The following is a 24,346-nucleotide window of genomic DNA, read 5'->3' as shown; positions in this document are numbered from 1 at the left end:
AATTCCATATGGTTTGGCGCATTGTTCAACAATATTAATAATGCAGTTTAATCAAAAACTAAATTTCAAGCTAAAAATTTTCATTTGGGATCGAGTATGCGTGAATCGAATTTGAATCGCAAAATTTTAATCTTTCACTTTTAGTTTTGAAAATTGGATACATTTTTCGAATTTATTTTTCAAAATTGAAGCCTTTCCCAATAAAAAATATTGTAAGTTAAAATCGAATAAGCTAAATTAAGTTGGCTAGATTACCGGTTTTTACCTGGACTGGTCCGCATATCAAATAAAAAGAAAATGGAAATATTTGGCCCGGCCTGGTAGCCTAAATTTTTTTGAAAATCTCCTGATTTTGTCTGGATTCATTCACATTTTTTTTTGGAAAATCAAACGACAAATTCAAATTGCATCATTTTACATTAATATAAATTTTGTCGCCAAAAAATTAAGTATTTCAAGCTAGGTTTATTAAAATAAACATAAATGTTTTTTTTTTGGGATAAGGGCGGGAGAACTTCTGGCGGGAGAAATCTTAAGCTAAGTTCACCAGATTTTGATGCAAATTTCAAGATTTCAACCATCGGAGTTTCCTATTTTGTTACTTAAGGATTCTTTATACAAATCCTTATCATTATTTGAAAGATAAAAAAAATTGAAAGATTTTAAGATGTTTTTTCAAAAGTTCCAATTTAACATGAAAAACTATTTATATAAAAGAACATAAAAATGAATTATGAAACAGTTTTTAAAAGTAATATTTTTCATTTTTTTAATTCATGCGTTGTTTGAGCAAAAATCTATTATATAAAATTCTCTTGTAACGGTGTTTGTAGTACTACTCCTCCGAAATGACCCAAACGATTCGAATGAAATTATTTTTAGAATATTCTGTAGCCATGCGAATCGGTTTATATCGAATAAAAACAACACAAAGTCGCATCAGTTGTCCGTAATAATTAAATTTGTACTTTTTTGAATGAAATAAAAGTCATGGCTTTAATTTTTTTGAGATTTTTTTTTCCTTTGGGCGGTTTGTTTTTCGTTTCCAAGGTTGAGGCGTCGCGAGCAGACGTCGTTAGAAGATAGTAACCATGGCATAGCATACTGATCAGTGAGAATATTTTGGCGCGTATTTCTCAACCAAGCATATTTTGAATGCACGTGGTGGCGATATGAAGCCATGATGTGATTTTTTTTCTACTTGATTCCTAGCTCATTTGCACAGCACATGGTTATGAATGACGCCTAGATGTGACACAGATTGACATTTTGCCGATCGAATAAAACATTTACATTTTTTTTTTTGCCAAAATCTGAAATTGAAAAGTCGGGCATTCATTTTTAAAGATTTTCTTTTCTTCGAGGGGTTTGTTTTTCGTCTCCATGGGCGAGGCGTCGCTAGCAAACGTCGTTACAAAATAATAGTATCCAAAGTATACTGTTCATTAATCGCTGGAAAAATTTAAAAATTAGGCGCCTATTTCTCAACCAAGTACCTATATTTCTTATGCACGTGGGGGCGATATGCAACCTAGATTTGTTTTTTTTTCTTGCTTATTTTATTTGTACACAGCACATGGTAATAAATGACGCCCAGATGTGACACGGATTGATATTTTATCGATCGAATCAAAACGATATAAACGATTTCAAATATCAAAACCATTTTTAATTCGTGTTAATTTAAGTAGTAAATTGTTGCCAAAAAATATTAACTTTTTAAAGATAAATATGAAATAATGTTATGACACTTTGAGGATGTTTGAAAATAAGAAATTGGGAAGCTTTACATTCAATTTCGTATAATCCAATACGCCTAGAATGCTAGACACATTAACTGAACAAGAGTCTATTCTATTCTAATTTGTTTAATTATAGAGGATTTTAACCAACTTGGCCATTCGTCCTCTCAACAAAAGTCTGTTCTTTGAAATAGATTAGATAGAATTGAAGATTTAAAAGGCCGAATGAACTATTTGATTTTTTGCAAACGTAAATTGAAGTCATTAATAAAATAATCTACTTTTTAATAACAAAAAGTGAGGATATGCATTTTCCGGAAGAATTTCTAACTATCAACTATCAAACTAATTAGGCAAACTATCAACTTTTACAAAAAATGTATACATTATTTCTTCATCTAAAAATTGTTGGGCTCAAAAAAAATTTTGATTAAATAAACTTAACTTTTTTTAAATCATTCACCAAAACTGTGTACACGTTTACTGTTTGTTTACACACAATTCAAGTACAAATTTAACATGAAAAGTGTGTTTTTGTTTTACATATTTTGGCTATATAGAAGAGACTTTTGATTCACTTTTTTGTTGAAAGTTTTTTTGTGATTGATATTCCAGAGCAGCAGATTTTTATGATGACAGCATTCAGTGAAATTGAAGTACCAAGCATTAATTTATTCCGGAGAAAAACTTAGGATATAACAATGAAAGTTGATAAAACAGACAAACAAGAACAAGTATTAAATTAATTATAAAGTCTTTTCACTGACGCATCTAAAAAGACCTATGTGTTTTCACTTGCCCCAATAAATGGGACAAATATATACATCGATATTTCTTTTTGTCAACATAACTAATATTTTTTTTGAAAATATTACTTTTTCCAGAGCATATGAAAGTTGAACTGTGGTGATATTCGTTAGGATTTGACCGGTGTTTCATTTTTGAAAATTAAGATTTAAAGTAAAAAAGACACATTATTTTTATTAAGGTTTTGTTTATATGATAATTTCCAGGAAATAAAATGAACTCATGAAACCATCGTAGCCTGAACAGATTATTTATTTTCAATCTATTAAATTTTTAAAAAAATCTGCTTATTCATTAAATGTTATTAAATCTTAAAAATATAACGTAATCCTAAATGAAATCGCCGATCATCACCAACAATGTTCAGGAAATTTAGAAATCAGAACTGCTTGAATTAAAATCCTTAAAATAATGGGTGAATATATCTAAACATATGTTTTCCTCTTTTCAAAACCAATCGTTTCTTTGATTCATTGGGTTAAAGTTCAAAGGAATTAATTTGCATTTTTTGCTTGAATAAAAAAAAGGAATTTTCAGTATACAAAATCGTCAGATTTAATGCCACGACAAGTGCTGTTTGGGAACATTTTAAGTTTAAATTTGTTAAGTCTATAACTTAAGTATCAGGCGAAACTTTTTGGAAATGATTTGGTGAAAATATGGATTTTAATTCAAACGGCTTCAAAGCATGAGGATCGTGAATAATAAGCTGTTTGAAAATGGTTAGTAAAAAATCTTTTCTTATGTGTTTCATTTCTAAAGCTCTAAAAAATACACCATCCTAAGCTTATTGGAAGCTGAAAGCGCTGCGTTAGGCAAAATACTCCAAAAATTGTCCCGATATTAAAAACAATATAACAAAACGAAATAAATCTACTGAATGGAATACAGCAAATGAAACATACATATTATCAACATACAGTTATTTATTTAACAAGTTACAAAAATTGGAATTTAAAAGACCCGTTGAGTTTAAATTCTTTGGTTTAATTTTGATAGAATTGAGCGGGACGATTCGAGTAAAGGGAAAGAAGGAAAATGTAAAGAAAACTAGGAAAAATAAAAAATGGACGCCAAATTGAACATGGTAAGACGAAGTTTACCGGGTCTGCTAGTGTCATATAAAAATAGGTCACCAAACCCCTTCCACCCCCTATTAGACAGTTTTTCCTACGGCGGTCCTGATAGATAGTATTGGTAAAATTTAATATGTTAGACTTTATTTAGCAAAATTCAGCGGATTTTGCCCACAAGGTTGGGGTGGTAATTTTCGGTTGCTTTTTTATAATTGCCACGGTCATATAACAAGCAAAATTAAAACAATTAATCAGCGGAACTCGTGTGACATTCGCCTTGGGGCGTTTGACAAACCTTTCGCACGATTGTCTGTTTTTTTTTTTGCGTCGCTCAAAACTACACTAAAGCAGAACATGTTGACATTATTGTTGAATGGTTTCGAAATGAACAGAACTTAGTTTGAACACATTTAGATGAATGATTTGTTCCAAAACCACGTCGTTTTTCCTCATGCCGACGGAAACTCCGCACCTAAAAAAGATAAGAAGACAATTTCAAACTTCTTTAAAATAATTCTTCCTTCTCCTCTACTGTTTGAGTTCTTCAACGAACCAACTAAATTGAAACATTATCCAACCGTTTGCTTCCACTTAAAACTATTTCAACTTCTTCTCTAGATAGAGTCTCTAGGAACGTTCGAGTTGAAGATTTTTTTTTTGCTTCTTTAAGCTAGCTTCAAGATTTCCAACGGCTGCGGTGGGGCACCGAATGAGTTGCATCCGAAAGACCCCCACCTTCTTGATAATTGATGAAAAAAAAACCAGCAAAAGACCCACATGGTGCATACCTACGAGTGTGTTTGGCCAGCTAATGAGCAGAACCAGGGGCCCGGTTGAATCAGTTTCGAATTAGTGCTGATCGGCTTCGGTTGTCCGGTGGATTTTTCAATAAGAGTTGACTCCTCGATTCGGTGAGTTTAGGATGAGGTGGGTGGGGGTGGATGTTTGATGATTGTTGGTCCAGCTTTCAATTTCAAAGAGTCAACGGGTACATGTTTGCTGCTTGCTTGGCATTTTGGAGGGTACCTTTCCATGGATTTGTGATAGAGAAGAGCGAGTGATGGGGATGTTTGGATCCCCAATGAGAAGACGGGTGGAACAAGATACTCACTCAGTTTATTATAGAACGATGCCAAGCCAGAAGGATGCTGATGTTGCAACTTCAAGTGACAGTCAAAGTGATGATAAATAATCCATTACACGTGGGAAATTTACGATCCAGTCTCTCAGCTCTCGAGTGGAGGAGACGATAAGTGATACATCAAGTTCTATGCCAAGCCACCACAAATGGGTTGAACTGGGTAGTTTCACAGAAGCTGAAGTAGGAGAAAGGTGGAGACGTTTGTTGTGGAGAATTGTTCAAAAGAAGGATAGTCACACCAAAATGGGGACACAACCTCTTCGAGAGTAAACATGACGGCGGCGAGGCGATGAAAAATTGATCCTTGTCATACACCTGAAAACCTGAGGGAGTCCCGCTCCAGGGTCCAGAGGGAAGAGCTTGAAGTTGGTCGACCTCCAGCGGGATATGATGAAATACCGACAACAGAGTCTTGCTTCAAAATTGGTGTTGCCAGGACCTAGCGCGAACCCAAAAGGGAGGCAAAATGAGGAGGGAAGCCACTAACCGCAGATATTGTTCTACGATGGCGATAAAAGTACAAGTGGTGCTGTTACATATATTTATTTTTCGAGCAAGCAACCTAGAACAAGTGGTGTTGTTCACCTTGATAATGAGAAAGGTCTGTACCGAGAGCACTCGTGTTGCTGCTGCTGCTGCTCAATGGTGCCAAAAGCTCAATTTGTCGTTATTTATAGTAGTACCTCTAGTGATTCTTAAAGCACCTAGATTTATGACCTTCTAAAGAGTGCAGAAAGTAAGAGGGACCACCATCGAAAAAAGTGGTTCAGTTCACTCGATAACCCCGGGATCGGTTTCGGTAAGAGAAATAGTGTCACTGGGACAGTGAGCAATAAATTTGAGCTGAGGTTCCCCTGAATTATGTTTTAAACTCGATGGCATTAAGCGCTGGAACGATTAACATTTGACATTGGTTGCAAAATGGCTTTGAAGTTACTATATCGGATGTGGTGTTCGGCATGAGAAGAATAATGCTTAAAATTTAAGGGTACCAATACTTCAGGAATTACCTTTTTTGATAAAAATTATGAAACATTTCAAAATATTAAAAAAATAAAGAAGTTAAAACATTTATATCTACATGTGTAGTAGACTGAGTCGATTTGGGGTCATTTTTGAATTTTTCAACCCTGGGGCCTAAAAAGCTTTGTCTTGGTCCAAAACTCATCCATAATAACTAATTTGTCTAATAAGATACGAAGTTACGGTCCTGGACAAAGTTGTTCAGCGGAAAATTTCCTTTAGGAATTTTATAAATTGGCATACAAACTATCAGCTGACTCGGTTCCACAGAAGAAAAAAAAAATGACGTTGATTTTTCAGTACAAAATATTCAATATTCCCATACAAACCATAAAGTTCAAATTTACTCATGTAAATGTTACTTAAAAATTCTTCAAAAAATCATGGATGAGTTTTGGACTAAGACGAAGCTTTTTAGACCACAGGGTTTGAGAAATTCAAAAATGACCCCAAACCGACTCAGTCTAATGTGCAGTTCAAATTTTCATGTTGGTATCAAAGAGCAATATATCAGTCATAAAACATGATTAAATAAAAAGCAATAATGATGAGAATAGAAACCAAAATGCCAAAAAAAGAAATTTGTTTAATCAAATTTCCTAAAATTTGTTTTCATTTTTCCAAGTCCAAAAAAAGAAACCAGAAGGACGACAGTAATTTCAAAAAGTTGTAACGTAATCATTTTTTGTTCATATAGGGGAGATAAGCGCATAAAGAGTACTAGGCACCCCTCTTCTCTTAGCAAATACCGTAATCCGGGGTAAGATTGATCTCTTTTTTAATGTATTTCGATTATATTTTCTTTCAAGGGGAATGTGGCATGTTTTATATTTTTAAAACCAGTACTGATGTAGAAATTGATTAGACTACTTTAAATTTGATTTAAAAATCATTTTAATCTCTGTTCAGAATTTGATGCTTTGGGGTGACATTGATCAGACTCTATTTTGACCGTTTCAACGAGTTTTTTTATCATAAAGAATACAGAACACTTTCATCATATTTACAAATGCCAGTTTCTCAATTTAACCTTGATTTTCAACGTTTTATTATAAAAATATTTATGATCGAAATAAGAACTATGATACTGCCTACATTTAGGGGCAAAAATTATAATAATTACTAAATAGTTTGAGCTTCAAAATACAGATGAAATTTTACCTTCATTCATTCCCCTAGGCGCTCCCACTATTTCCATTTTCATTTTTTTAAAGTTAAGGATTTGATAAGGTTCCTATCCATTTATCCAATACGTGCTTACTCTTGGAAAATGTCCTCATTTTTTAAATATCAAAAATTTAACCTTAAATGACTATAAAAATAGCACTATAACTGTTCATATACAAAGAAAAAAAGTTGTTCTTTCACACTTACAACCCGTTTGCTTCTAAACGCTTTTTGGTATCATCAGGAGAGCTGTTTGTTTGCGAGCCTTGGAAAAAATAGATATTTAAAGATTTTAAAATTAAATTTTTACTTGCAGGGAAAAATTTCAAATACAAACCAAATTTTGCCTGTTTGATACTCAATTCATAGGCTTTCAAACGTAGATAACAATTTTTCGAAAATTCAAACTATAGACTGAGTTATTGATGATATTGAGGAAAAGTTTATTGTCGGTCAAATTTTCCCCGGTGATCAATATTACCCCGTTTTACGGTACGTATTTTCCCAAATAATTTTACACGAGGAACAGTTTTGTTGTTCCTATAGTATTAATTTTTCAGACAAAAAAAAAATCTCCTCATCATCTTCACAGAAATATTAAAAAAAAAAAAATTGGATACATTGTTCCTCAATTTTCACCATCATTCAAATTTTGGAGTTTCCCATTGATAAGTATTTGTGATTGGGAATTGTTCATTATATTACTCACCACATCAAGGCTCTTCTGTTTATGTTCATTTCTTTTAGTGTTCTGATGAGATAGTCGAAATTTAGCCTTTCGAAAGCAATTTTCAGATTGCAAGCAATAACCAGTCCTGTGGTTGATGATCAGATATCAGGTATCAGCAAAAGGGTAGACTCAATAGCGGCACGTCATCCAAACAAACGGGAAAATCTGGGCTTTTTTTACGGAAATTTCATAATTTACCTGAAAATTGAATGAAAATGAAATGAAAATTAATTTAAAACCATAAAGGTGGCATAAAGCTATCTACTTTTAGTTGTATTGGAACAGAGCATGAAGCTTAGCAACATAAAGGATTTAAGAGCATAAAGCTCATTTTCACAATGGTATAAAGAGAACATAAAAAAAAAAACACACACATTTTTGTTTCTATTTCTTTTTCCTGTTCTGGTAAAAACTTATCCACATAAGGATTTGAAGTATTTTTCAAATGTATGATTTCGTTTTATCTTTTATATTGTAATTATTTTAAAAAATTTTGAAATTTTTGTTTTAATTTAATGTTTTATCAGTATTGTTTTTATTTATTTATTTTATTGATTTATTTTACTTATTTAGTTTTTATGATCATAATTTATTTTTTTTATATTTTTTTAAACAAGTTATTACTACTATAATTATCGCTTTTTTATGATTTTGATTCTTTTCAAAGTTCACCAAGCTTAGACTTTGAGAAAATAAAATGAAATAGTTTTCTTTTATTTTATTATACAATATTTATTTGAAATAAGCGTTGAAACCCATTTTACATGAAATACTTGAACATTTGTTTTTTTTTAAATTTATTTTCAATTTGCTTTGAAAATAGTTTAACGTAAACTCTCCCAAAAGAATAGAATATTTTATTGTTAAGCTTTTCCAAAATTCTTGCTGACTCCTCGTCAATGGATAGCAATATTTTATACTTCTCATTGGGAAGGGGTATAGTTTTATTCACTCTCCAATCTATTGTGTTAAAGGAAGCCCTGTGAAGCTTCCATATGTTTTTAAGCAGTATCTCAGCTGCGTTATGACCACTGAGATTGAGATCGTTGGACACCGTCATCATGCCTTTGCGTGGCGGCGGCATGGGAGTAAATGGCAAAACAAAAAGATCAGAGAATCTTCCACTGGTCTTCAAGGAGTCCAGTGCACCTTTCAGCCAGGTTAGGCTTTCTGCGTCAGCAGCATGGAACCAGGCGACTCCCGACATGAAGCCGCAATCGAAAAAACGTGGTTGGAGGCTGTCGTCCGGAACCACCTGTTGCATGAGTAAGGATTTAAGCTCATCGAAGTAACCTTCATCTATGTCCCCATCTTGACGTTTGAGGGTAGTTTTAAATCGAAGAATAGGGCCGCCTCTTATCGGAACTTTCTGCCGGGGAGATGCCAGCGCCGTTTCATTGATGCAAATGACGGATTTTCAAGAAGGGTATTCTCGAAGTCGGAATCTGCAAGAACGTTATACATTCAATAACCAGCATGTAATAACCATCAAATAATAAAGATAAATCCAACTTACCTGAGCTTTCAATCATTTTCAGAAAAAAATTGAATAAATAAATATAAGTAAGAGAAGAGAATATAAGTCCACTGAATACGACTTATCTGTGGCTCTAGAATCAGATAACTGAACACTTACTAGAGTTCAGTGACCTTTAGCCTACGGCGATTTACAGAGTTTTTGCGGGAATACAATGATAGACGAAATTCGAAGGATTCATACTACTTAATAATAATAGCAATGATGATAATAAAGTTCAGGGTAAATGCCTCAAATTTGGTTCTGGACGAAGGATATAACATAATACATTGGGTTCTTTTAATATAAAGCACTTAATTTGAAGCTGACAATCTTCCACAGTTCTTCCTATCTGAAAGGTTAGGAACAGTGAAATAGCTATCGAATTTCAATCAAACTCATTCCGAATTATTTATAGCATAATTGAGCGTAGTTAACTCCAAGCAACAATTGAGTCTCGAGAATGCGTTGCTGTAATAGGAACTTGGCATATCAATAGAATTGCACTGATATGGGTAGTGTTAATATACTCACTATCAACATGCTTTCATATGTATTTGTAAAGCCGGACTAAAATTAAAATTAATTTGAGCACACTCACCTTTCAAGGAGATAAAATGATATACAAACCATATTCAAGAAAATAATAATGTGAAATACCACCACAATACTTGAAATATTGAAACCTGTTGAAGATTTTGTACAGTGACACAAAAATCAGCTGGAAATATTTTGAGGGCTCGACTGTACTATCTCAAATTTTGATATGTAGTAATTACTCCGACAAATAGCTGAGTGTCTCACTCAGCTATTCATACCCGCAACTGCTGCAATCGAAGCTTACTTGCATTTTAACTCATTTTCGTAACTGAAACAACTCAGCATTAGGTTGTGTAGCGCGTGTAGCCATCTCCGTTAAAAAAATTGATTGAGATTTAATACCATTTAAGCAAAGCATCAAGCTGATTCTAGCACCAGGCTGCACAACTGCATCACTTTTATTGCGCACCGCACAAACCTTGATGATACTATGTAGGGGAAAAGTTCATATAACGCCCCATGTGGCTAATACGCGCAACCCTTGTTTTGAAGAATCTGAAACATTTTAAGTCTGCAAAATATTACCAATTTGTTTTAAATGCTGTGATTGGTCATGGCGAGGATGAATTTTTCCTTAAAATGTCCCTGTGTCCTGATAATTTCCCAATTTAGGTTTTTCTTCATTTCGATCTAAATTTTAAAACACTTTTAGTAAGGTGTCACCAAGCAGAGAAAAACGAATAAGACAATATTTTCTGACACATCGATAGAGGAGAATCTAAACTATGATTATATGCTAAAAAATCATAATGAACTCGCTAAGGTATGCTCTTAATGGGTATGTTCTATCACGGCCCATGCGCTCGTTATAACGCGCAAATCGTAGTAGGCTGAAAATAGCATTAATTTTTCAAAATGGACAATTTTCGTTGAAAATGAACAAAAAGTCTAAAATCTTATTTTGAGTGTAAATTCAGCCCAAAAAATCTATTTTTCATTTTTTTTAAATTTTGATTAGTCCATTTTGATTTTGTTTTCAGTCAAAGTGTCTGTAAGTATTGGTGTGTTTTCGGTCTTTGGCTGCTCTCGGGTGTGTTCGGCTGCTAGGCGCGTATTGAATACACAGCGGCGCGTATTTGCAACACAGTTTTGTTCTGTGGCTTTGAATATGGTTTTTAAAAATCAAGTTTTTGAAGAAACTTTAGCAATTTGAGTAATAAAAAATCATAGGCATTTGTAGAAAACATTTTTCTTCAACGATTACACCCATTTTTAATACAATTTGTACGTGGAATACAGAGAAAATCAGCGATTCGCTTAGGTGGCGCATAATAGGGCATGTTCCCCTACTGTGATATCATCTTCACGTACATGTACGTACATACATAAATAAGTGTGCTTTTTTTATCCTATGGCACTCATTTCTCACAAGTAACAACTAGTGTTGCACAAACCAGGAAGCATAAGCAGCGTCCAACTTACACACACGCATGTCGAGGTTAAATTTATTCAATTGATTCTTGATATGAAACAATCATTTTTTGAAACAAATCAAAACTTTTGCCTACGCCTTTAATTTGTTATTTATGATTTTCATGCAGTCGAAACACAAACACTTTAGGCCTACATTGGAACACTTTTCACAATAAAATTATGCCTGCAACATTATAAATTCGATACACTACGTAGCCATGATAATTGAAACGTGTGATCAGCGCGGCGGTCCGACAGACATTGATGATTGATGATACATGTGAGTATCCTATAACATCATAAACGAGACATGTAGCCTAGATGTATGATCTTATTGATTCGTTCTTTTATTACTCCTCTAAAAATGTTATAATCTACATTGAGCAGAGAAATAGGACGCATAAAATCTATGCTGTCATCACCACTATATTTACGAACTAGTACTATGAAACTGTAAACAGCAATTTCACCACCAGAAACAACTTATAAATTTATTATTCTTTTTTTCTTCTTTTGCTAACCAGTCATAACAGTTGTCCAGAGGTGCCAGGTGTCCTGATTTATCAGGATTTGTCCTGATTTTCTTTTCAGTTGATATGATGATGGTGTTTTTCGATATGAACTGCAGGCCAGCGAAGAAACTGTGTACTGCTGTTTCATAAATCAAGACGTTTTCAGCACCTGTATTGCGCCTTTATTTATGCAATCTAAGCTGTACTGCGCATTATTTTTATGAATCAAAAGGTGTTCTAAAAAATCCTGATTTTTAGCTTTGCGTTGTACGGATTTTTGACGAAACCACTTAGCACCCCTGGTTTTCATCTACAAATTTAAGAAGTGTAAAATTGTGTGGACGTTAGAAATAATCGTTCGAGATGATTTTAACGGTTAATAAAAAATGTTCGTTCATATTTTAACCCGTTAGGCTGAACTAATCTATATCGTAACTTTTCACATAAACGTGGGGGATTGGTTTGAATCGTTTTATTTTGTAAGACTGGCTGTTAGCCAACCGCTAGAAAGTGCAGTGACCCCTAACAATCCCTAGGGTCGGTATCAGAAAAAGTTGGCTCCATAACGACACGTTATCCAAACAATCGGGAAAATTGTGCCTGGCCTTTTTATGTATGAAATTCATCATTTACCTGAATGTAATCATAAAAAAAGAAAGAATAAATTTTAAAAAAATTTACTTTAAAAATAATTTCATTTTCAAATTATACAATAACTTCCATCAACGAAAAAGATCAAAATATAATTCGACTTAGTATCTTTTTTTTAAGAATTTAAAATGGATTGACTTATTGTTTTAAAATAAATTTTAATTTGATAAACGAAAGTTTTTGAGCCTTATAAGTATTTTCTAGTATTTTATTTGCTTGTATATAATAACAATTTGATTTTCGTTAGTAAAATAACAACTTCAGTTATAATCACAAAAATGTTTATTTTAATAATTCAATTAAGCAAAATTTTCTGGCCTCAAGTTGCGAAACTGAATCTTCATCCAGACAAAAGATGACACAGTACCTTCCATCACGTTCCAACCGAGGGACGCTGGGAACGGAGGTAGTAGCACGTCGAAGTGGAGAAACAGGCATAAATGGCAAGACAACGAGATCAGCGAACCTACCATTGGCATGTAGCGTAGCAATTATTGATTTAAGCCATTGCAGGCTGTAACTATCCGCTGCGTGGAACCAGGCTTATCCAGAAAGAAACCCAGAACCAGCAAATATTAGCTGCGGGTCCTTTTCCGGAATGGCCAGCTGAACGTTCACTAGCTGAGTTGAAAGGCTATCGAAGTAACCTTCGTCGATGAAGCCTTCATTTCTCTTGAGGGTGATTTTATATAAATTGTCCAAATCTTTTCGTTGCTTCTTATCGTCATTTGTGACAGGAGAGTTAGCTGCTCTCTTAGAGCTATCTTTCGAGGAACTGGAAAGAAGTTGTTCTTCCATAGCTACGTCGAGGTTGTATTCTATATTTAAAACAGATCAATGGTTTTGTCAACAGTTGAAATCAACCACATGATACGACTTACCAATTTCTTGGGCCATAATCAGTGAATGCACTCGGGCAGGATCAGACCTAACAGTTGTGTTAACAGCAAAGCACAATAGATAAATGATATGTGAAGCACGGCTAGCACGCAATCATTAAACAATACAACTCGTTTGAGTCGAAACACCACCGCTCAGGCGGGAACACAACCATGAAAAAAAAATTCATATGGTGTGGAAAGTTTAGCGCTAAAACAATAGGTAACAATTTATAGATGTATGCATGAAGTACTCATCTGGTTTATGAGATGTGATGAGATGTGAGATCCTCCTTTATGAGATGCACTGTTAGTTGTCACACGTATAAAGGAATTCATTTAAATGAAGAACATGAATTTATCAATTTTAAATTAAAAAACACAAAAATTAAACTAAATTTTACATTGTTCGCGTAGACTGTTCACTATTCGACACTTTGGAAAGGGTTTTGGTATTTTACAAACTCATTTGCTAACAATATAAACACATTTCTTCCGCGAACTTCTGCAAGCGTCACAAAGACCGTCGGCTAGGCACTCAACGCTAGAAAGTGCAGTGAACCCCTAACAATCCCTAGGGTCGGCACGCTTACCACAAAAATACTACGTTGCAGGGGAGTTCGGGAAATCTAAGGGAAAACTCCTCGGCTTAGCAAATTGGTACCCTTTATTATCTTGTAGATTCCACCCACCACTTTCTTACTTCTATCTAACCTTTAGCTGTGTTGCGGGAAAAGTAGCGGGAATAGTCCTATTTGCCGCTGGTAGTGTTCGCGTTTTTTGCTGGTTGTTTCACCAACACTTTTCAGTTTTGGGACAATTAACCTCAAAAACGACCATGTGTGTCGACCGGCTGCCCGTTTTTTGTACCGAGAGTTTTTGAGGTTAATTGTCCCGTCTCATCTGTGTAGTGAATATAGGTAATGGATTATGATATATAAAACAAATATAGAATTGTAGAGCAAAATATGTGATGATTTGTATCAGTTAAACAGAAAAAAAAAATGAGAATCCAACTCCAAATTATCACATTATGAGAGAGAAGAGAAATGTGGTTGTCAGCTTGGACAGTAAGAATGAAGGAAATAGAGAGAGAGAGGTAAGAGAGAACATGCTGAAATGCGACAGGTACAAACTAGGAAAATTTGGTTAGAGAGATCAGTTTTGAAAAAGATAAAATGGAGAACGGAAGTTGACGGATTATCGTCCGAAATGTTCCGAGTTAGGAGTGAGTCCGGATGTTAAGAGGCTACAAATGGGTCGGTTACGACAATTGGCGCAGTGGTAGGTGATAAGCGGTAAATATTTTATTGAAATAATTTAGCTGAAAACTGAAACAGTTTTGCTTGAGAAATGCGTGTTCTGAAACAAAATGGACGTTACTGCGAAAGAGCCCCTGTAAGTGAAAGGATAGCTTGAAGAGCATTCCAAGATGGCTCCAAGACCGGATGAAATCTTGTTAAACTATTTTATTGGTTTTCGAGACATTTATGCAATTATCGATGATTTTGGTTTGCATGGAATGAGGCTTTTGAAGTGAACTTTGTGTATGCAAAAAGAAAGTTCTTTAAGTTGACCAAAATCCTTGTGAGGCTTATGTTTTGGAACAGAATATTAGTCCCCGTGAAGAAAAATAGCTTCGAGAAACCAATAAAAATGGTTGTGTGATGAAACATTGTTGAGAAAATAATTTAACTTTATGTCCCTGTGAGGACGATAAGCTCCGAGAAGCTCAATATGATCCTTGTGAGGATGAAGCTCCGAGAAGCTCAGTATGATCCCTGTGAGGATGAAGCTCTGAGAAGCTCAATATGATCCCTGTGAGGATGAAGCTCCGAGAAGCTCAGTATGATCCCTGTGAGGATGAAGCTCCGAGAAGCTCAATATGATCCCTGTGAGGATGAAGCTCCGAGAAGCTCAGTATGATCCCTGTGAGGATGAAGCTCTGAGAAGCTCAATATGATCCCTGTGAGGATGAAGCTCCGAGAAGCTCAGTATGATCCCTGTGAGGATGAAGCTCCGAGAAGCTCAGTATGATCCCTGTGAGGATGAAGCTCCGAGAAGCTCAGTATGATCCCTGTGAGGATGAAGCTCCGAGAAGCTTAACATAATCTGTTAGGATGTATAAAAAAAAATAATCTTGTAGTATTTTAAGTCCCTGTGAGGATATAGATAGGATCTCGTAGTTTATCTAGTGAGAAACTGGCCAAAATCCCATTGAGGTTAAAATGTTTAAAGCTCGGAGAAGTTCCGTGAGATAATTAATCACCCTGAACACTTAAAGTAAAATTAATTTCAATTGAATAAAATAATAAAAGTTTAAAATTCACTATTTCCCTTGTAAGGATGAAAGGGTCGTTAATGTTATTCTCAGTACTTTAAAGTACCTGGCAGTAAGTAAAATGCTGAAGGGGAGAGATTGAGATAAGAAACCACGAGAAACCCTTGGTACAGAATATCATAAGTATATTTATCTCATGCCAAACAAAGTATTTGACTTAGTCGTGTAAGCAATCTCTTGGATGAGGAATTAGATTATGACAATTGTTCAAATGAACACAAAACTGGAACACATTTTTAAACGTATTTATAAGTTGCCTGTCATTGATACCATTTTTATATTCAAAAGAATGAAATTTATACAAAATTGAAATATATATACTTCACTCTGAAATGTGAGTTTAAATTTCATATATAATTTAAAAGGCTCTGAGAAGTCAACTTCCTTGTGAGGATTAACAATTCACTCTGAGAAACGAGTTCCTTCGATGATAACATTTGAAATAAAATAAGAAACTTATTATTCTCCCCGTGATGATGAAAGGTTGAAGAATTGATGTTTAAAGAAACACTTAATGTCAGATAGTAAAATATTCCCTGAGCAATCTGCCCTGAGGGGACATCCTCTGTGAGGACATCCACTGAGAGGATCTGCAATAGAAGAATTTTCTTCATGAACACATCCCCTGAGATGATCAGCCTGAAAGGACATTACTTGTTAGAATTTCTCCTATGAGGAACTACCCGACATTTCCTATAAAGACCTTTCTTGAGAGAATCTTTTCTGAGAACATTCCCTGAAAGGACAATTTCTGTGAGGAACTATCTGAGAGGACGTTCCTTATGAGAACTTTCCATGTAAGAGATGAACCAGCTGAAAGCTGAAAATCTCTATAATAAAGACATTAAAAAAAAAAAAACTTTCCATGTGAAGGTCTGTGGACATTCTCTGTAAACACATTTCCGGTGAGAACAATTTCTACGAAGAAATTCCTGTGAGGATCTGCCCTGAGGTTCATTCCCTGAAATGATTTGGCATAAGAGAATATCATAGGTTTATTAATCCCAGGTCAAAATAAGCAAACTAGAAACAAAAAGTATTTGACTAAGTCGTTTAAGCAAACCCTTTGTATGAGAAATAAGATTATGATAATCGTTTAAGTGAACACAGAACTGGAACATATTTTTAAACGAATTTATAAGTTGCCTGTCATTGATACCATTTTTATATACAAAGGAAGAAATTTATACAAAATTGAAATATGTATAGTCTTCACGCTGAAATGTGAGTTTGAATTTCATATAAAGTTTAGAAGGCTCTGAGAAGTCAACTTCCTTGTGAGGATTAACAACTCACTCTGAGAAACAACGATTTCCTTCGATTATAGCATTTAAAATAACATAAAAAAGTGGAAACTTATTATTCTCCCCGTGAGGATGAAAGGATGTTTAAAGTAACCTTTTATAAATGTTAAAAAGTGAAATACTAAGAGGTAGAAGTTCTATAGAAATAGGGAGTCCGAAAACCTCATCATACTCAATCATATCTACTTAAACATGTAAACTAAAAAGACTACTAAGTTTCTCTGAGGAATCTCAGAATGGTAAATAAGATTATGATGAACGCATAACGAAATACTAAACTAAAACACAATTATAAATATGAGTCGACACTGAATCTATTTAATATATGAAAGAATTAAACTGATTCAAAGTTTAAATATTGATAATTTTCACACTGGAATGTGAATTTGAAATCCACATTAAATTTATGATGCCATGAGAGGAAAACTTCTTGTGAACATTATCAACTCTGGGTAAAAAATTATCCCTCCGACGATTTAACATTAGAGATACAATTAAGTTTTAGCATATTGTTCTATTGAGGCTGAAAAGATTTTAAAGGTAATTATTTAAAATATCTGGAAGTAGAATGATCAGTGAAAAAGTTTTTGTTGGGAAAAGAAGCCCCGAAAATCTAATGATTCAGTATCATAGAGGTTTATGTTAAAGTCATCTAAAGCTATGCGAATCAGGTATAGGCGAAACAAAGATACATTGCAAAAAAGCGAACTAGGAACAAACGTATTTGACTAAGTAGTGAAAGCAATCCCTTAGGATGAAGAATTAGATTATGACAATCGGTTGAGTGATCATAACACTGGAACACATTTTTAAAGGAATTTATAAGGTGTCGGTCACTGATAACGTTTTAAGAAGGAGGATGGAAGGTTGTTGAAAGTAAATTTGCATAATATCAGGAAGTAAAGAGGCGAAATTCTATTGAGATAAGAAGCCAAAACAAAAAAAATCTAATACATTATCATGTAGATTAATTTAATGCGAAGTAAAATTTAAAAAAAGAAATTAACTAAGACCCCATCAGGAAATTCTCAAGATTACGAATTAGATAACGAGAAACGCAAAACACATTTTTTTAAGTTGTCACTGACACCATATTGTTATACAATAGGAAGGAAGAGAACTGAGTTAAAAATTTCAATATGCACCTTTACACATAAAGTTGAATTTGAAATCTGTTGATTAACCTAAATAATTTAAGATCAACAATTCGGACTTTTGGAATAATTTGGGAAAACTGGTAGAACATAAAATAGTTTGTCAAAAAAAATAAAACACGAAATTTGAATATTAGATATCATAGATACAGCCATGATAAGTTATATACTTTGCATCGTCAATGCATTTTCTTAGAAAGAAATTTATATTTTTCTAATTAAACATAAAAAAAAATAATTTGATTTTTTTAGTTTGACTCTATAATAGTCTATAGTCTAGTCTATAGTTTTGAATCTAGGATCGGCATCCAATCTGCGTCTACAAAGGTATAAAATCTGAACATTTTTTTGAGATATCTGGATTTAGACACTAATTGAAACTATAAATTGGAAAATGATCGGTTCCTTATGTTATCTGAATCTTTTGAAATTGGAGACTAGATCAAAAGTTAGAATCGAAGCTAATGAAAAACCGCCGTTAGTTTAGGTGAATTGACAAAGACGAAAGAGCTGTAGTGTTCAAACATGTTTTGTGTATTCACCTATAAGGTTTATGGCATCAGCTTAATTACATAAATTAAATTCTTGACCAGTATGGAATTGAATTGTTTAGATTCAAATGTTGTGTCTAAAATAAATAAAAAAAAATGCTTTTATGAACAACTTGATGGTAATTAATTCAAGCTTGGGATCAAAACGTAGCCCGAATACAGCTTTGAACTGTTGAATTTTATGCTTTGAAGCCTATTTCAAATTGTAGTACATATAGTGTTAAGGACATGATAATTATTCCTAAGCCCAAGTCAGAAAAAAAGATGAAAAGTGTCATCCCAGTTGGAAACTTCAATCAAGATTTTATCCTTACAGCCTGATAAGAGTTCGAAACAGGATTTGAATATTTTACAGCAAACGATGTTTAATAATGAAAACCACATGTGCAGTTTTTGTAAGTGATCTGAATCTGAAAAGCTAGTATACATACAGTATTTCAGTCTTAAATACTGAGACAAAAGTTGTAGCATAAAGTGTCAGTCCAAGTCTGAAAATTACAAATCAATCTAAATATTCATGGAGAGAATAAGGTCCTGGTTTTCTTGTGTAATCCGGAATGTTATTGGATGAGATCCGCAAAATCTGAGCCTCTTACTGCTTTTGTTGAACGATGGTTTTTGCACGGTTAGGTTCGGAAAATTTAATAGTAGCAAGCCTAGGACAGTGAAGCTTCTTGATTTCAGTTACAGTATAGCTGAAATGGATTAGTTTTATAACATAAGGCCAGTAATGAGACGCTAAATACACAACCAGTCAGTTTAATAGAGCAAACTTTCAGAATTTATAGCTTTTCGAATACATGGAATTAAAGCATAAGTGGTGGGAAATTATAGGTATGTCATTAACGTAACTCTAAGTTACTTATATGGATTATTGTTGAGATTAATTGAATCAACGGGAAAAGAATGTCAACTTTTTTTCCGAAATACTGTGGAACCGAGGGTCGACTAGTCAGACATAGCGACTGTAGCAGCAGAATTTCATGCGGAGACAAGAAATTTCAGAGGTTTAGTCACATCGCTGATTCACAAACAGAAATAAGTCCGGAAACGCACAGGCACTCGAATCTTGCGCATAGTAAGGTGAAATGGTTTTGTTGCATACTGGTGCATTTTACGCCTTTCGAAAAAATTCTATGTAGTGTACGATTCCATTAAGTTGGGGAACAGCAATCCGTGGAAGAGGTAGCAGTAAGATATGTATCCCATTTTAAAGGGCTGAACCTTTCTGCTCCTTGAAGGTATCAACTAGCGATAATACCTTAGGGGTTGAGCGTTCCGGTCTTTCAGAAGTTCGAATTGATTTACTAACGCGAACGCGGAACGAATCGAGGTTGAACGAAACTGACGGATACATTTTACAGAGGTAAATACGTTACAAGCGTTACGCACGTTACAATACACACAACGAAATTGAAAAATTCACACGTTTATGATTTTCCGGACAATACTAGCACTGTTCAGTAAACAATTAAACCAGAAATTAAATATGATAATTAGCTTTGAAAAATTAAGTATATAAAAAAAAATGAAAATTATGAATTAAGATTATCATTAATAATTAGTTTAATAGGAACGACTAGGATCGCAAGTTGTAAATTGCACTGGGTCTGATTTTTGTATTGAGTAAATATCAAATAAAAAAAGGAAAGGAATGAAATGACATTATTTTATTTAGGTATAAATGTAAGAAAAACATAAAGTGTTAGTATGGAAGAAGGTCGGGAGCTTGGAAAAAAAGTAGATTTCAAGCATGTTTTACGCATATATGTTTTATGTTATAAAAAAAAACTCGATGAAAAATGAATTAAGAAATTTTGTTCAGATTTAATGTGGTTAACTAAGGATGCTTTGTCACCCCAACACGACATCAATCTATGGCATTTAGATCGATCGAGCATGGTTCAGACTGAAATTCGGTTTTATAGTAAGGTGTATCTAAAAAAAGTAACATAAGAAGATTTTCACACTGCTGCATCAAATAATGTATCAAATATTTTTTTAAGTAATAGGTAAATGTTTATTAAAAAAAATGTTGGTTGTAATAAGGAGTAGAGGCGGAGGTGAATGTAGTGAATATAGGTAATGGATTATGATATATAAAACAAATATAGAATTGTAGAGCAAAATATGTGATGATTTGTATCAGTTAAACAGAAAAAAAAAATGAGAATCCAACTCCAAATTATCACATTATGAGAGAGAAGAGAAATGTGGTTGTCAGCTTGGACAGTAAGAATGAAGGAAATAGAGAGAGAGAGGTAAGAGAGAACATGCTGAAATGCGACAGGTACAAACTAGGAAAATTTGGTTAGAGAGATCAGTTTTTGAAAAAGATAAAATGGAGAACGGAAGTTGACGGATTATCGTCCGAAATGTTCCGAGTTAGGAGTGAGTCCGGATGTTAAGAGGCTACAAATGGGTCGGTTACGACAATCTGCACACGCTCAGCAAGTGTGCGTAAGAAATGTCAAAAACAACTCTATGTGCTCCTTCTTCCTCCTTCGGCGTCGAGCTCGGGTTCGTTTAGGTCGGCTTTGAGGTCCACTGGTTCTCGCAGAGTGTACCTGGCCCCACCTTGGGTGCTGAACCGGGCACTGTTCGGTCTTCGACGGTAAGCGAAGCGGCGCGTGGCAATGGCGTACCTGGTCCCACCTTGGGTGCTGAACCAGGTACCGGTGTAGGTCAAACCAACGTTATAGGGGTTGTTGGTCGACGTTATAGGGCGTCGCGCAAGATGCTCTGGGATTGAGTCAGTTTAGAGGTTAACTCGAAACAGCGGGGTCCTATTAATGCTCAGGAACCAATTAGGGGACGGTTATGGGCAACGGTAAAATGAGCGTAGGATTACCTGGAGTTCTAATATTGTCTGTCACCAATAGATTTCTTCTGGGACTCTTCTGCGGGTGGTAGTTCCTGTTCCACAATTTTAACGGGAAGAACAAAACACCATACGTTTCTGTATTTGAACTAATTAGAGGATCTCTGAATTTTTGCGTAAGATCTCTGAATGTGTTCGCGAACTAATGGCAAAGTCTATGACCATTTCCGTCTTGACCTGCTTTAACCCCATTACCGTTCATTGCCCTCGTCTGCGTCTGTTTTCGCTTTGCCCGATCATTTCGCCCCTTCGCCAATTCGCTCCATATGCGGCTTACATCTTCCAGCGGTCCTTTGGTGGCGGGTTGTAGAACGAACATTTTCGCTTTGTCGTTCACTGGGTTAGGGTGGCTTTGTGAACTGCCTCACCAAAGAGAAACCCTTAAACCCCACGAATACCACGGCAACGTTATTCAAATAAATTTACAACAAGATCACTGCAACATCCTCCGACAGACTAGCAACGCTTACAATTTGAAATTGATTAATTCGTTTTAAATAGTTTTACTCAATAGCTTTGCTTACATAAACAGTCACACTTGCAAGAGAGGTTCGAATATCGTTTTGATAGTTTGAGGTAGAGTTTTTTCGTATGCGGGATACCTTCTCCGAAGTCGAATTCGTAGAGGGCAGAGTATTCACGCCGCGGAATACTCTCGGGTAGAGTGGTTTCACGTCACCGTCGGGTGAGCCACTCGAGCCGGTAGGATGACATAACGGTTGGGATTCATCTGAGTCGTAAGCGTAAAAGGCCCGTACGTATGTTGTGGCAGGCGTGAGTCTAGGAAAACCTGCTCTCGATCGGCACACGGCGAGCAAAAAGCCTAGGGTTGCCAGCCAAAGAAAGAGGAAGACCGGACCACGATCGGAGTAGAATGCCCTTTCGGCGGAAGGCTTTCGAGTTGAGTGCGTCTGAACCGAGCAATAAAGCATACCTTTTGGGTATGTATGTCGCGTAGGATACCTCCTACGTCGCGGAGTATCCGAGTAGAACGCGCCCCCTACGACGGAAGCTGCGAGAATAAAAAAAGACAAAACCGTCTTCTCCGCAGTCAAACTTGCAGAAAGAAGAGTATTCACGCCGCGGAATGTTCTCGGATAGAGTGACTTCAAGTCGTCGACGGGTGAGTCACTCGAGTCGGTGTAAAAAGACGTCTTTGCCGGGAATTATCTAAGTAGTTTAGTAAAGCTTCGGACGTGTGATGTGACAGGCGCGTATCCAGGATAAGTAGCTTGACAGCCGAACCAAGCGGAGCCAAGGCCTCAAGCCGATGGAGGAGAGGTCATTGGTCTCTAGCAGTGGACACGAATAGAGATGGAGCACATGATAGTCGTGTAACCAAGCAAGCCTCGAATTACGAGTAAAGAATGGACCTTAAGTCCTCAGAAGAGAAGTCCTTAGTCTTGAGTCGTAAAAATATGCATGAGCACAGAAGCACGGACTTGGTCTCCCATCACGGTTATAGCCTTAGTTGTAGGTCCGGATGGGAATTATGGCTAGAGGCACCAGGTCGAATTTATGGCTTAAGGGAACAATTGCACCCATGGACCCAGGGTAGCATACTGGGGAGACGCGGTGGCTCGCCTTATTATGGTTTAAATGACTGTAGCGTGCGTATTTGTTGTTTTGGATGGCGTTTATGTTAATTGTTGCGATAGTGTACGTGTGATCTAAGATTGAAGTCATTTAGGTGTTTTGGATCGACTTGCCTCTCTTGATGATTCTTGCGCTCTCGCTGACTGTTCTGTTACGTGTCTCCAAGCTTATTTCATCTTCAGCCATTTCCTCGTCGTCTTCAGATAGGTATGTCCACTTCGATGATCACCCGCTTGGCGCTCGAAACTTCAAGGGCTCTTGAAGCCGAGTTCTCACGAGAACATGGTTCCAATCCGGCGGTACCAGTAGCTGGTACGTCAGAAGCTTTGTGCAGTTTAAGTTTGTGCTGACTTCGAGAGTGGATTTCAACGTACTATTGTCCATCTAGTTTGAAGGCATGTCGACAATTTCAGAAGACTTGCATCATGCAGAGTCTGTGTTGGTGGAGATAACGGTATTAATAATTGTTGCTTGTGGGAAGTTTTTTGTTGTTCATGAAGTAGTGTTAGTTGTCGAAGTGGTTTTTTCCTGAGGCTATATCTGCGTACGATCGTATTTCCGTTTCCTGCTCTGCTCTTTTCATAGTTTATCTGGTGTGACTTAACCCGTTCGTCGCCATGGGACCCATGTTCGAGTCACGGGTGTGTTTTTGGGCCCGGCTAGTAAAACAACCGAAATGAGCGACGAACGTGTTACACAATTTTGACGGTTCATTCATTGAAAAGTACGTGTATTGAATTTGAAAGAATTCCTAATGTTGACGTCTTTATTTCGCTAACTCCAGACTTTAACTATTTGGAAATCTGTCGATTATCATCCAAAAATGTTATCTATATTTTTAAAATAAGATTTTCTGCTAGTTTCTTTTAGTAAGATAACCAAGTGAACAACATTTAAACAAACTATGTTCAGCAGAAAAAAAACCTTTAAAGAACTTATAAACTTTCACAAAAACTGTAAGTAGGCTCGTTGTCACAGAAGAAAGAGAAACGATGTTGATTTTTCAGAATAAAATGTTGAATTTTCTCAATTATGTAAACGTTACTTAGAAATTCTGCCAAAAATCATGAATGGGTTTTCAACCAAACCGAAGCATTTTTGACCCCAGGTTTTAAGAAATCCAAAAGTTACCCCAAATAGACTCTGTTCTATGACTACTGCACTGCAATAAACTAGAGATGGTGCCATGCGTTACATTTGTAAGCCGTTTAAACCGACTTTAACTTTAATCTGTCAATTATCTAAAGCTTTAGCATACAATAA

The 24,346-nt window shown here is 35.4% G+C and overlaps 1 protein-coding gene across 2 annotated transcripts in view; it reads right to left on the bottom strand.

The window, feature by feature from the left end:
* The window catches only part of LOC129757681 (tyrosine-protein kinase Abl), a 448,900-nt gene that overhangs the window by 22,839 nt on the left and 401,715 nt on the right, over positions 1–24,346 (bottom strand). The window lies entirely within an intron of this gene.

Source organism: Uranotaenia lowii, chromosome 3 (assembly GCF_029784155.1).
Source record: "Uranotaenia lowii strain MFRU-FL chromosome 3, ASM2978415v1, whole genome shotgun sequence".
Lineage (NCBI taxonomy): Eukaryota > Metazoa > Arthropoda > Insecta > Diptera > Culicidae > Uranotaenia > Uranotaenia lowii.
Note: the sequence above shows the minus strand (reverse complement) of the source record. Positions and strands in the feature narration are given on the sequence as shown.